Genomic DNA, 14244 nt, shown 5'->3' with positions numbered 1-14244 from the left:
AGAGAGAGAGAGAGAGAGAATGAGAGAGAGAGAGAGAGAGAGATTAGAGATTGAGAGAGAGAGAGAGAGTCAGGAGTGTTGTTAGGAAGGAATGAAGGCATGACCGGCCAGGTCATCCTTCTTAAAATAGAGACTCTAAGGAGGAAGCAGCCAGTCAGAAGAAGAGGCTGAAGGGTTATGTGTATTTCCAAAGTGAGAAGTCCTGGGTAGAATGAACATCCAGGGTAAACAAGTTTCTGTAGCATGGTAAAATCCAGAGAAATGACAAACTAGGGCATTGTTCTTAAAATGAGGGTTCCAGGGGCAGCTAGATAGCAGGGTGGATAGGAAGTCAGAACTGGAAACAGGACTTCCTGGGTTCAAATCTTGCCTTAGACACTTTGTAATTATGTGCCTCTGAGCAAGTCACTTAACCCCAATTGCCTAGGCTTTACCACTCTTCTTTTGGAACCAATTCTTCATATCAGTTCTAAGATAGAACATAAGAGTTATTAAAACAATATAAAATGAAAATAAAATGGAGGTTCTGAGAGGAACCAGTCATTCAGAGGGGGAGGCTTCCAGTCCCAGATGGTAGAGATTCACGTGAGCTTATTAAAGCCCTTCTTACAAAATGAAAGTATTATTGAGGCAGCTAAGCGGCAAAGAAGATGCAGAGTTGGAGTCTGGAAGACCTGAGTTTAAATCTTGACAGACACTTATTGGTTATATGATCATAGGTCTACTAATAGATTGCTATAGGGATATGATTCAGTCAACATTTATTAAGCACCTACTATGTGTTAAGAACTAGAGATATGAAGAATGTTAAAACATGGCCTCTTCTCTCAAGGACCTCTTAATCTAATGGAGGAGACAACATGCATACTACTTTGCACAAAAAACTTCTAAGAAGGATAAATGGGACAGAATCAACAGTGAGCAGGTATTAGAACTTAAGGGGGATCAAATAAGATAAAACATGGAAAGCATTTTTCAAACCTTAAAGCACTGTATGAATATTGGCTATTACTATTATAGTAGAAAAAGACCTGGCTACAATCAGGAGCCCTGAGACTGAGTTCATGGTTGGAGCACCATGCAGTCCCCAACATCTGTCCCCTAGGCATTTCTTTTTTTCTTGTTTACACCTGGTTTATTCTTTAATTTAATTAACTAACTTAATGCAGAGTCCAGGTAAGCTTCACTCGTACATAAATGAGGAAACCAAGTACAGAAAAAAGAAGACTTTCTTTTTACCCCCAAAAGAGACATAGTAGCACTCATATCTAGAGTTTAGGTATTTTGGCTCTCATTCAGTACTCTGCATAGTATGCTATTAGGTTAGGCCACACAGCAAAAATCTTTCCTGGGGCAGGAAAAGATGGACAGAGTTTAATGTTGATGTTTATGATGGCATTGATGTTGATGACATTGGTGATGTTGATGATGATGGTGTTGATGATGCTCTTGTTGATGATGATGTTGATGGTGTTGGCGATGTTGTTGTTGATGATGATGATGATTGAATTTGGAGTTGGAGGTTTTCCTTTTCAACCTTTCTGACCCTTCCCACTGTAATGATTAAAATTTTCTTGGAGATTGTCTCCAACCTCTTTCACCCTTACATTGTATTGGTCTTCTCCTCACCTCCCCCCCCCCCCCATGCACTTCTTTATGCAATATATATTTATCCCATTTTATCTCTTTTCCCATTTCTCTTAGTATTATCCTCTTTCCCCTAGGCATTTCTCCATTGCCTTTTGGGTCTTTTTGAGTATTCAAAGACTGGTTCTCTAGCCTCTTCAATTCTATAAATGTCTTCCTTTGACCTCTCGTCCATCTAATTGCAATTTAATCTCTTTCCTTCATTTTAGGCTTACTAGAAAAAAAATTTCCACTCAATCTGACCACATCCTCATAGCCTAATTTCTCTTCTGGTCCTTGAGATTGAATTTTGCTCTTTTCTCCTACCATTATCATCACTATATTGTACATCTGCTAATTGAGTTCACCACTGATTATCTCCTCCATTGAAATTTCTTTTTGGGTTTTGTATCTCCATCACCTAGCCCAGTACCCAATCCATAACAGGTACTTAATTCTATCTCTGACTTACTACATATTCTCCCTGTATGATATTGGGCAAATTACTTCATCTTGATGGGCTCCAGTTTCTTTAACTGTTAAAAAGAATCCAGAACTTGTTATTCAGTCATTTTCAGTCATGTCCGACTCTTCCAAACCCATTTGGGGTTTTCTTGGCAAAGATATTGGAGTGGTTTGGTATTTCCTTCTCTAGCTTATTTTATAGCTGAGGCAAAAAGGATTAAGTGACTTGACCAGGTTCACACAGCTAGGAAGTTTCTGAGGCCAGATTTGAACTCAGGAAGATGAAATTCCCTGATTATAAGCCCTGCAACATAGCTACCACACCACCTAATCTCTGGGGTCCCATCTAACTACCAATGTATAATCTCATGATTTGTGGAAAGCCATCATCAACAAGAAGAGCAGAGGATGAGAAGGTTCAGAAAGTTGTAACTGATACCAGTGAAGGGAGCATATGCACGGAGGAAACAAGATCTTTTGAAATATCAAAGTTATTCATACTAATTATTTTTGTACATGAAGCAGCTATCCTTCAGTACCTTTTTCTGTAGGAGGGCAGAGGTAATATTATTTTTTGTTTTTTTGTAAACCCAATATTTCCACCATTTGCAATTTTGGGGACCTTTCTGGACCTCAATGTCTTCCTCTAATGCTCTGATCCTTTGCTGATTGACTCACACATGCAGTCGTTAGGTGAAAATTCAGGTACTGTATTCTATACTTAAAAACTTGTGGTCTTTAAGTTCCCTTCTAGTTGTGATATTCTGTGATTCCATAAAGATGGAAGGACACCCGGAGTGTTTAGGAAATACACACTACTTTATTGGAATGAGGAGTGACAGAGAGTGTATTGCCTTAGAAGGAGTTAGATTTGGCATTGGAGGAAATGGGCTTCTCACTCTGTTGCTTGATATCTGTGTGGCCTTGGATAAATCACTTATTCATTCTAGCCTTCCATTTTCTTACCTATAAAATAGGTGGGGAGGAGGTCTTGAAATAGATGGCTTATAAGGTTCCTTCCTCTTCTGAATCTATGATCCATAGATCCAGTCCTGACTTTTGGAAGATAACCATGATATCTTAATATCAATAATGAAATATTAATATTTAATTAATAACAATTAAAATATCAAGAATGGAATTCATCCTCTTTTGCCCCCAAACCTTCCCCTCTTCCTAATTTCACCATTACCGTTGAGGATATCAACTTTCTCCTAGCCATCTAAGCTTGCCATCAAGGCATTGTGAGAATAAAATTGAATGAATACTCCTGATATTTTTTAATTTAAAGGATTTAATAATAACAAAAATGATAGAGAAAGGGATTCCTTCAGCCAAGTGAGCAGAGCACAGAGCCAGAGACCCACACCTGCCACACTTTATCAAAGCAAAGCCTCAAAAGAGTCCCGCAGCATGAGTCTCAGCCAAATTTATCTCTCAAACATCATGACGTAAAGTAAGCATATAACTTAAAAGAATGCAGTTCAGGTGCATCAAATTTCCATCTACACATTCCCCCCTGTGATCCTTTGGTAGATGAGTCTCCCAAATGGATTATGGAAACATAACTAACTTATAACTTTAACTAGAGGTATATACAATATTACAGCTTCTAAATTAATATAATATGGGGATAAGAGAAAAATAAAAAGAAAGAGAACAAAAACCAATGTTAGGTGCATTAACAAAAAAAAGCCAATTAGGGGGCAGTCCCCTTTGGCATAAGACGGTACGTTGAAAATAAAATGCATTCAACCCCCCATAGTTCAAATTCAGCACATCCCAAAGTTCACTCTGGATCTTTTAGTGCAGTGTGTGCTCTCTTCAGGCATCTTCGTGGCACTTTCTCTAAAAAGTTCACCTTCTGGATTCTGGCAGGTAGTCTCTTGTTCCAAATTAGGCTCAAATTCAAATCAAAGTTCACAACGATAACACAGTACCCCCTGAGGAGGACAATAATACATTCTCCCCTGAGAAGGATACAAGGATGCATATAAGAATCACACAGGGATACATGGTCTAATCATAAGGCATATGATTCAATTATCAAAACATCAAAGAATCCAAAGGGGAAAAAAAAACCTCTGAGTGAAATATAGAATATCAAACATCACAAAAAATTCTAGGAAGAAGGAAAAAAATTCATACATCACAACAGGTTCTTATAGCCATTCATGTCCCATAAGCCTGCAATGACAATTACTCACTAGCCCAATTTAACAGTCTGGACTACATTAAGTTGCCACATCATGAAAGAAAATAGAAAAAGAAACTAGATCTCAAAGAAATCGCTTTCCAGGATAAGGGAGCCAGAAAAATCGATGTTATATATTTGTTATATATATAAGCGTGGTACAAGGAAGTCCTGCATTTGACATATGTTAAACAGCCATGACCTTGAGTCTCACACATGATCAAGTCTTTGCGCTCTTTGTACAGAATCTCATCAATCCCCATAGGATTGGTTTGTTCTATTTTACCTTTTGTGCTTGTGTGGCACTTAGCAGGGTAACTTCTGTGCTCCTTTGTGGTCCCTTTTTTCTTGAAGTTGACACATTCATGGAGCATTTTCATCTACACAGCATCATCCTTGACTTCTTACCCTTTCACCTCTCACAGTGGGCACTTAACATATTAACTTAACAATTGGCTATTTTATTGAGTGTACAGAATGGATGTTAGGATGGGAAAGGATGGAGGCAGAGAACCTATAGGAGGCTCTTACAATAATCCTGAATTAGGAAAGTAGCTGTGGGAATAAAGAGGAGTGGACTGAGAAGTATGAAGGGATGATGGAAAGAACAGGGTGAGATGATTGGTGAGAGAGGAAGGAGGAAAGGAGCTGTCCCAGAGAGTCACACCTGTGACCTTGTCCTTAGCATTAGCCTCTAATCCATTGAGTTAACCTGTTGGACATTTGGAGAAAGGTGTTTTACAGAGGAACGAGCGTCATGACATTGAGTGCTTTGAAATCTCCACATTCATATCAGGTCTGTCTTCCCTAGACTCAGTTCTGACAGACACCTGTCTGAGAATCAAAGAATGCCAGAACTGTCCTTAGAGGCCATCTAGTTCAGTCTGCCCCATTGATAAGAGGAGGAAGTTGAAGCCCAGGGAGGAAAACTGATTTGCCTATAATCACCCAGCAAATCAGTGTCAAAGCCAAAACTTAAACCTAAGCCTTCTGACTCCAAATCCAGCACTCTTTTTTTTTGCTACCTGGCACAGCCCTCTCTCTTGGCTGCTTTATGGAAAGGCTGGTGGGCTCAAATGAACAAAAGTTTTGAATTAAAATCACCAGCATACTGTTTTGAAAAAGGACTCCATGGAAATTCTAAAGCCTTGGTGATGTTTTGTATTCCTGGCTGGAAACTTCCTCAACTTCAGTGCAGACTTGACCCTCAGGGGAATTATTTGTTTTTCTCTGTTTATCTTTTTATGCCTTATAAAGCTGGGATTGGCTTTCTCCCTCACACTGAATTCTGATCAGCTCCTCCCAAACCAGCCCAAGATCTGGCGTGTGTCTGGGGTATAAATTGGGTGCTATAATCATCAGGATGATTAAATTCAAAAAAAGAGAAACCCTGCCTCCCAAACTGCAGCGTTAAGATTGCAAATTTAAACACACAGACGTCAGGAAATGTTGAAGTTACAGATCTCATAAAAATGTTAATTTGTTCCCATTTTACACATGTTGCACCAAAGATTACTAGTTGGTCTGTTAAATGCATACTTAATAAATACCATATGGAGCGCAGATGAGCTCACTTAGCTCAAAGCTGTTTACATCCTCATAGAACCTTCCCCATTCACAGAAAACCTTTTGCCTCCTTTTCTTCAAGCATTCCATATTCATTGGGAATCTTCTGAATCTGGGAAAAGCATAGAGCATCCCATGCAAGCCTTCCACATCCTTTGGATTCTTCTGAATTCTTTTAGAAGCTTCTGAATTCTCTTCTACCCTTCTTCAACCTTATGAAACCTTTTGAATTCTGGAAAAACACTTGGAATTCTTCTCTGAATTTTCAGTGGCTCAGAGAAGATTCTGTAGCTTTGTGGAACATTCTGAATTTCCCTCACCATTCCATATTAATACACAATCTTCTAAAGTGAACATCATAACAGATATCTCTCTCTCACACACACATACACATACACATACACACACATTCACTCACTCAAACACTTTCAGCCTTAATTTTTATGTTGTTATTTCAGTCTGATATTTTGCACATTTCCATAATCCAGCTGCTACCCACTTTCCCAGTATTATTTCACTTTTTTCCTTCATATACTTTTGTTCTAGTCAAACTAGCCTGCTAGATATTGCCAAATTTCACTCCACTCTGCATCTGCTGCTTACCTGGTCTCAACCCCCACAGAACAAGATTCTCCTCCCAAGTTAAGTTTATCTTCTCTAATCTCATCACCATGCTGCTAACTCAAGACTTGACTGACATTAGCCCTTTAGAACTTCCTCTCCCTTCTGATTGGAGTATCAAACTCCTTCCAATGCCTTCCTTTTTAGAGTGAAGAGACTGGACGTTTTGGCTCTCTCCACTCTACATCCGCTGCTTTGCCTGATCAAGATGCCCCTGGACCAGGTACCCCCAGTCACTCTTTTTTTTCTGCCTCCTTTTGAGTGTTGTCTCCCCACCCCCCAAAAGATTGTAAGCCCCCTGAGACTATTTAACTCTTTTTTGGGGTATCTAGCACAGTGCCTGCCACATAGTAGGGACTTAATAAACATTTGATTGATTCATTAAAAGCAAATTTCAAAGAGTTTAAGGGAAAGTTAAATGAAGATCCCATAGCCAAAAATTCTGTGAGAGAAGTCAGCCTAGGGTGGAAAGCTCTCAAGAATGGAATTCTGCAAAGAGAAATAATATGATGAGAAGGAAATGGGAGAATTGTCTAAAGAGACCAATGAAGATGCATAGAGACCTAGAAAGTCAATATATATATATATACACATATATATATACACATATATATATATATATTAAAAAACACTACACAGAGAAGATGGAAAGAAGGGCAGCTGATGGAGAATAAAAACAAAATCATGACATTGCCCTGTGAGAATGATGTCATAAGCCATAAAGTTCCTAATGAGCTGGAGCTGATTAGGAAATCTCAAGACAGTAAAAAGAGATTTTTCTAGCTATGTTGGGAGAAAAGGGTAGAAATCATAAGGCTTAGAAGATAGGATCACCATAGTGTGGTAGAGAGAAACTAAACCAACTCTTTTATTTTGGTTCTGCTTTCTCTGTCAAGGTGAGTGATCTTTGGATTGGAAAAGACAGAACAAAATGAATAATGAAATTGATACACAAGATCATTAAGGAAACCTAGCTTCCCTTGATCAGTTAAAATCATCCAGCCCGAATCAATTCATCTAAGTTGCTAAAAGAATGGGCAGATGTGACTGGCAGAAATAACTGTCAAAAATTTTCAAACCTTTACCTTCCATCTTAGAAGCTACTGCATATTGGTTCCAAGGCAGAAGAGTGCTAAGAGCTAGTGTAAGAAATAAAATGGATATAAAAGGATAGATTTTGAAATATTAGGGTTTTAAAAGATTTATTGGTAGCCATTAGAAAAATGAAGCCACGTGCTATGTTAAGAATCATTTTAAAAGACCCGCGTCCTGTTACCTCCCTTCCCCATCCTCCTTTGCTCCAAATCACCAAAAAAAGGGAGGAGTTACAGCCAAATATAAAACAATAATGTGACCACATAAACGTGGAGATGCAGGAGAGATTAAAGGGGATTTTGGGAAAACTAAGGATTTAGGGGGATGAAGTCCAAGGTTCAAAATCTCCATTTATACACCAGAAAATGGGGGTTAAGTGACTTGACCAGGGTCACACTGCTAAAAAGTGTCTGAGGCCATATTTGAATCCTGACTCCAGGCCTAGAGCTCTATCCGCTGAGCCGTCCAGTTGCCCCAGTATCACTTTTCAAAAAGGGGAAAGAATAGAATCTGCCAACCAGAGGCCAGTGGTCTTGATATTCATTCACGATACAATTTTAGTAATAGTTTTATAAGAATTAATGAACATCTAGAAAGAGAAGCAGGGATCTCAAAGAAGTTTCCTCAAGACTAGGTCATGCCAGACTCCGTTTCCTTTTTCGATGGAATTGTCAGAGTGCTAGAGAAGGAAAATACTATAAATAGAATTTACCTTAGTTTTTTTTAGCAGAACATTTGATGAGGTTCCTTTCCCCTTCGAAACATGACAGAGAGATATAAGTTAAATATTAATATGGGCTGGGTGAATTTGAACCCAAAGACTGGTCATTAATGGTTCACCATCAGCTAAAAAGGAAGTCTTTAGGACAGTGTCCCAGGCATCTATTCTTAGCCATCTGAGTGAAACATTTTCTTAAACAATGACTTATTCAACAACTTAATCAATAATGTAGAGGAATAGTGGCATACTTGGCAAATTTGCAGAGGGTGCAAAATTGGGAAGGATAACCAGCATGTGAGACAACAATTAGAATCCAAAATTATTGATAAATTGGAATATTAGGAGAAAGCTAGCAAGATAAAACTCAAAAGAAATTAAGGTAAGGTTTTACTTTGGGCTTAAAAAAAGGATCAGTTTTCCTAGTCAAAAGCAGGGAAGGCATAACTTAACAGCAATTGTTCTCAAAGTGATCTGGGAGTTTTATGGACTGCAAGAATAATATAAATTAACAATCTGAGATGGCAACCAGTTAGTCAATCATTAAATATTTATTAAGCACCTACTATGTAACAGGCTGGGATACTATGTAAGTGCTGAGATAGTGGGATAAGTTTAAAAAAAAAAAGCTAACACAATCCTTGCCTGCATCAGAGTCTAGAGGCCCCATATCTGCTCCTAGGAAATAGCCTTAAATGTATCAAAACATATTTGAAGTATTGACTTCAATTTTGGGGACTAGTTCAGGAAGAACATTGATAAGTGTCTAGAAGATGGTGACCAGGATGGCGAAGGGCATCATGATCTTGCCATATGAGAGGCTCTAGGGCAAGGGGATACACTATTTTTATGGGCAACCAATTCCATTGAGGAACAATTCGAATTATTAGAAAGATCCCCTTCCCTTCTACCCCATATTTAGGTGATCTATATAGCATTTGTCCTACTAGAGCTCCGTGAGAGCAAGAGCTCTGCCTCATTCCTCTTTGCATATCTCTACAGAGCCCAGCACAGGTTCCTAGTAAATTTAAAAAAAAGTAAAAATAAAAAGTAAATTAACAAATGGATGGAAAAAAAACCTATCTAGGACCATTCAGTGTAGAAGCAAATATGGCCATGTATTACAGGAACCCTCAAGGTCCTCACTTTATCACTATGCCTATACAGCCCACAAAACCCATTTTCTCATCTACTTATACTTCATCTGGCTCTCCCCACGGTACCTTCCCTGCCCTTAGCCCCATCCTTTCATCTTCCTTTTCTGCATTGTCCCCCCCATTAGATTGTAAGTTTCTCAAGGACAGGGACTATTTTTCCCTTTAGTATTTGAGTCCCCAGTGCTTAGCACAGTGCCAGGCACATAATAGGCACTTAATAAATGTTTATGGACAGACTGATAGTCCAACTGGCATTCATGTCAATCAGGATGGTACTGAGTTATCAAAAATAAAAAGCTTAAGTCATTCTTGGTGTATATGCTGAACAAAGGCCAATAGATCGGTGTCTATTAAACTGTAATGATTAAAAGTATCTTGAAAGACTGATTTTTGAGCAAGAATATAAGTTTATGGACTATATCAGGTTTATTGGTTAGGCCAGCATCATAACCAATAAAGTGACATAGGTCTCTATGGCTGCCTCTCATGAGCAAAGTCAACCCTCACTGGGGTAAGTAGTCTAATAAGTAGATTTTTAGGAATTCATTCCTTGACCACCCCAAGACATCTTTAATTGGTGAGGGCTACTCAAGAGATGGACCACCCATCTCTCCATCCTTCCCCATACCTACATCATGTATACAGGAAAAGAACTCTTGTCCACTTTAATGATTGAACATATTTTGTTCAAAAAAAAGCAGGCATTCCCTGGGATTCCAAAAGACAAAGAAAATGCAAAAAGTAATAGATTAGATGATATCTCTGACCCAGATCCCAGACAGAGGAATGCATAATAATACATGCATAGGATATTATTATTATATTATATATTATATTAATTTATAGGAATAATACCAGATAAAATAAATTCTCATACCACCTAGGGAAATAGCAAAAGCTTAGCACAATGGGAAAAAGAGACTTAGGCTCTAGCTCTAATTGACCCTTACTAACTACCTGGATAAGTCAATTCATCTCTTTGGGACTAAGTTGTTTTTCCTTCTGTAAAACAGGTGCACAATAGTCTCATGGGATTATTACCTCTTTAGAAAGCTTCGGAAACCTTAAGCACCATAAGAATGAGTAAGTAACAATAGAAAAAAAAATTAAAAATTTTACTTTCACTTTACTTTTTATCAGTATTACTATTTATTTCTGTAGACAGCTAGGCAGTTCAGTGGATAGAGTTCCAGGTTAGTCAGAAGACTCGAGTTCAAATCCAGCCTCAGACACTTACTAGCTGTATGACCTTAGCTCTTAAATTCTGTTTGCCCTAACCCACTCAAGAAGGAAATGACAGAACATTCCAGTACCTTTGCCAAGAAAAATCCACGGACAGTATTAGCATTTATGCTATGGTCCAGAGTCATGAACAATCAGACATGACTGAACACCAACACCAAAGTTTTAATGAAAAGGATTTGACATTAAAAAAAAAACATATTGGCATTTGAAGGAGTCTGTTTTATATAATTATAGGAGCTTAGAACCTAGAATGTTGGAGCAAAGTCCATCTTGGATTAGTAGCTGGGCTATATTCTCCTACTGGACAAAATGAAGGGGATAGAACTAGATAATAATCTCTTAGGTGTCTCCCAGTTCTGACGCTATGTTCTAGGTTCTCTCTCTAGCTCTGACAATATATGTTCTAAGGTCCCAGAACAACGCAGTGGAAAGAAGTCCTGATTCAGAGTTAGAGGACTTGGGTTTGCGTCCCAACTCTGCTGTTCACTACCTGTGTGACTTTGGGCAACTCATCTGAACTCTTTGATCCTTAGCTGGTTTTTTTTAAACCCTTACCTTTTGTCCTGGAATTAAGACATCGTATTGTGTGGTGGCAGAAGAGCAATAAGGGCGAGGCAATGGGGATTAAGAGACTTGCTCAGGGTCACACAGCTAGGAAGTGTCAGAGGGCAGATTTGAACCCAGGATCTCCCATCTGCAAGCCTGACTTTCAATGCACTGAGCCCCCTAGCTCCCCAACCCCAATCCTTAGTTTTTTTATCTATAAATTGAGGGAGTTCATGGAGATGCCCTATAAGGTCCCTTCCAGCTCTAAATAGATGATCCAACTTCTCCCAAAAGCTCTCCTTTATACAAGGCAGAAACTGGACTCTCAGCTCACCCCACTTTGCGTTTGTTGCTCTTCTGATTTCAACTCCATGGAACAAGATGCCCCTTTTCTGGGTACCCCTTGGTATCCCCTGCCCTATGGTTTCCTGCCTCCTTTTGGGCATTGTCAGACCCCATCAGACTCTAAGCAACGTGAGGGCAGAGAGTTTCTTTTTATTCATTGTATCCCTAGCGCTCAGCATAATGTCTAGCACAGTATGTGCTTAACAAAAGGTTATTGGATTGGATTGGAAGGCTGATGTTTTAATAGTTTATTTGGGTCTCCAAAATGCTGTCCTAGTTTAGGGATACATTGCAAATCCCCTTTGTATTCCTTTGGGCTTTAGACAGTCAAAGCCGAGGCCATCTTCTCTCCTTGGTACAATCTCTTATCCGTAGGTTGCAAAGATCTTTTCCCCTCAGCATCCTTTTTTGGTCCAATGTCGGAGAGAAGTTAGTGGAGATGGGGCGACCTCTGCTGGAAGGGGTCGGGAATAACAACCTTGAGCGATAGAGTGAATTAGATCGGTTTCTGTTCTTCCCTCATATTTCCTCCTTTCCAGCCCCCATTTCTAATTGCTAAAGAGAGATTCCCTCCCACCCAGCTTTTGGCCCAGAGGGAAAAACTAGGAATGCCGGGGAAAGTCAAGGGAGGCAGATTAGATGAACCGTTGGAAGAACAATCTCAGTAATATTCACATTTCTTTTTCCTTAAAATTTTTTTTAAATTTGGTAATTTAGGGGACAACTAGGTGGTTTAATGGATTGAGAGCCAGACTCAGAGACAGGAGGTCCTGGGTTCAAATCTGACCTCAGACATTTCCCAGCTGTGTGACCCTGGGCAAGTCACTTAACTCCCATTGCCTAGCCCTTACTCCTCTTCTGCTTTGTAATCAATACACAGTATTAATTCTAAGATGGAAGGTAAGGGTTTAACTTTTTTTTTTTGAAACAGCAAAAAAGAAGAAAAGCACTGAGATCCTCAGATATAAGACTGTAAAAGATCATAACCAAAACTGTTAAGTTTCATTATTTAGTTTGTTTGAAAACAGTTACTCTTTTACTTTTAAAAATATTTATTTTTAAATTCAATATACAAATAATAATAAATAATAAGTTAAAATAAAAATATTATTTTTACAAATTATTTTAATTTGCTAATTAATTACATTGTTTTTATTGCTTTCTTTTGTTTCTACATCATCTTTTTTTCTCATTGTCTGCCTCTGTTCTCTTCTTCCTGGAGAACCATCATTAAGAAAAGAACAGTTCAAGAAAACTTCCTGAATTCAAATCTGGCCTTGTGTGACCCTAGGCAAGACACTTAACCCTGCCTGCCTCAGTTTTCTCATCTGTAAAATGAGCTAGAGAAGGAAATAGCTAACCACTCCAGTATCTTCACCAAGAAAACCCCAAATGGGGTCATGAAGAGTCAGATGTGACTGAGACAACTGAAAAACAACAAAGAAGCCAGGAGATCTGAATTGAGTAAAAGCTCTGCCACAGACTTGCCATGAGACCTTGAACAAGTCACTACTTCTCAGACCCTGTTTCCTTATCTTTAAAATGAGGATAATACTTGCCTTCCCTCCTTCCTTTCTTATGAGGATCCAAATAAGATCATGGTTATTAAAGGATTTTGTAAATTATTAAACTCTGTGCAAACATGAAGGGTTATTAAAAATAATAATGATTTATCACCATCACCACCACCTGGCTTGTGTTCTCGGAAAAGACCTACAATTTCATTGACATAACGAATCTCTGCCACCAGCACTCTGCAATTATTTGTGTACATTTTATTTCCTTCCTCTTCACAATTAGTTGTTGTAAGCTTCTGAGGTACAGATTATATTTTCATATCACTAGTGTGTGCAGAGGGCCCTGAACAGTGATGGTACTCAGTAAATGTTTATTCGATTGAATTGAAGTAGAAAGACCTCTGAAGGCTTATAGAATCCTAGATGTAGGGCAGGAAGAGATCTCAGAGACCATCTGATTCAACTTCTTCACTTTACAGATGAGAAAATGAAGCTTAGGATGGTTGTGACTTTCCCAAGGTCATGTAGACAACTGTAAAAGGACTTTGAACCTACTTCTTACTTCTCCAAAGAATCTTTACCATATTCAACAGTGGTTCCCATAACTCTGAAAGTCTGGATTCTTGGTTTGTTGTGTAACCTTTCAGTGAATTTAAGGCATTTCAAAGGATATGAGTTCAAGGATCTGGAAAATAAAATGCCAGGGGAAATATAGCTAAGTACCGTTTCTTTCAAATACAGAACCATATAGCTCCTTAGCCTGACATTGAGGTCTTCCACAGTCTGCTCGAAGAGCCCTTTCAAACATTAGAGCATTGTCCATGAAATCACCAAATCTCGGTATTAAAAGGGACCTCAGAAATTTAATTAGTCTAACCCACATCAGAACAAGAATCCCCTCTTTCACAATACCTGATAAGTAGTCACCCACGTTCTGCCTGAAAATCTTTAGAAAAGTGGGGAAGCTAAGTGGCTCAGTGGATAGAGCCAGGCCAAGCAAAGGGAGGTCCTGGGTTGAAATCTGGCCTCCGACATTTCCCAACTGTATGACCCTGGGCAAGTCCCTTAACTCCCATTGCCTAGCCCTTACCATTCTTCTGTCTTGGAACTAATACACAGTGTTGATTCTAAGACATAAGGTAAGGGTTT

The 14244-nt window shown here is 38.8% G+C and overlaps 1 long non-coding RNA gene across 1 annotated transcript in view; it reads left to right on the top strand.

The window, feature by feature from the left end:
• LOC123238784 overlaps nt 1–12889 on the top strand; it is a 57647-nt gene extending 44758 nt beyond the window's left edge. The window contains exons 4-6 of the long non-coding RNA XR_006505713.1: nt 6620–6695; nt 10456–10525; nt 12801–12889. This is a non-coding gene — a long non-coding RNA (uncharacterized LOC123238784). The remainder of the gene's footprint in view (nt 1–6619; nt 6696–10455; nt 10526–12800) is intronic.
• Nucleotides 12890–14244: the final 1355 nt, after the last annotated feature.

This window comes from Gracilinanus agilis, chromosome 3, assembly GCF_016433145.1.
Source record: "Gracilinanus agilis isolate LMUSP501 chromosome 3, AgileGrace, whole genome shotgun sequence".
Classification (NCBI taxonomy): domain Eukaryota; kingdom Metazoa; phylum Chordata; class Mammalia; order Didelphimorphia; family Didelphidae; genus Gracilinanus; species Gracilinanus agilis.
The sequence above is the reverse complement of the archived record's forward strand: the minus strand, read 5'-3'. Positions and strand labels throughout refer to the sequence as shown.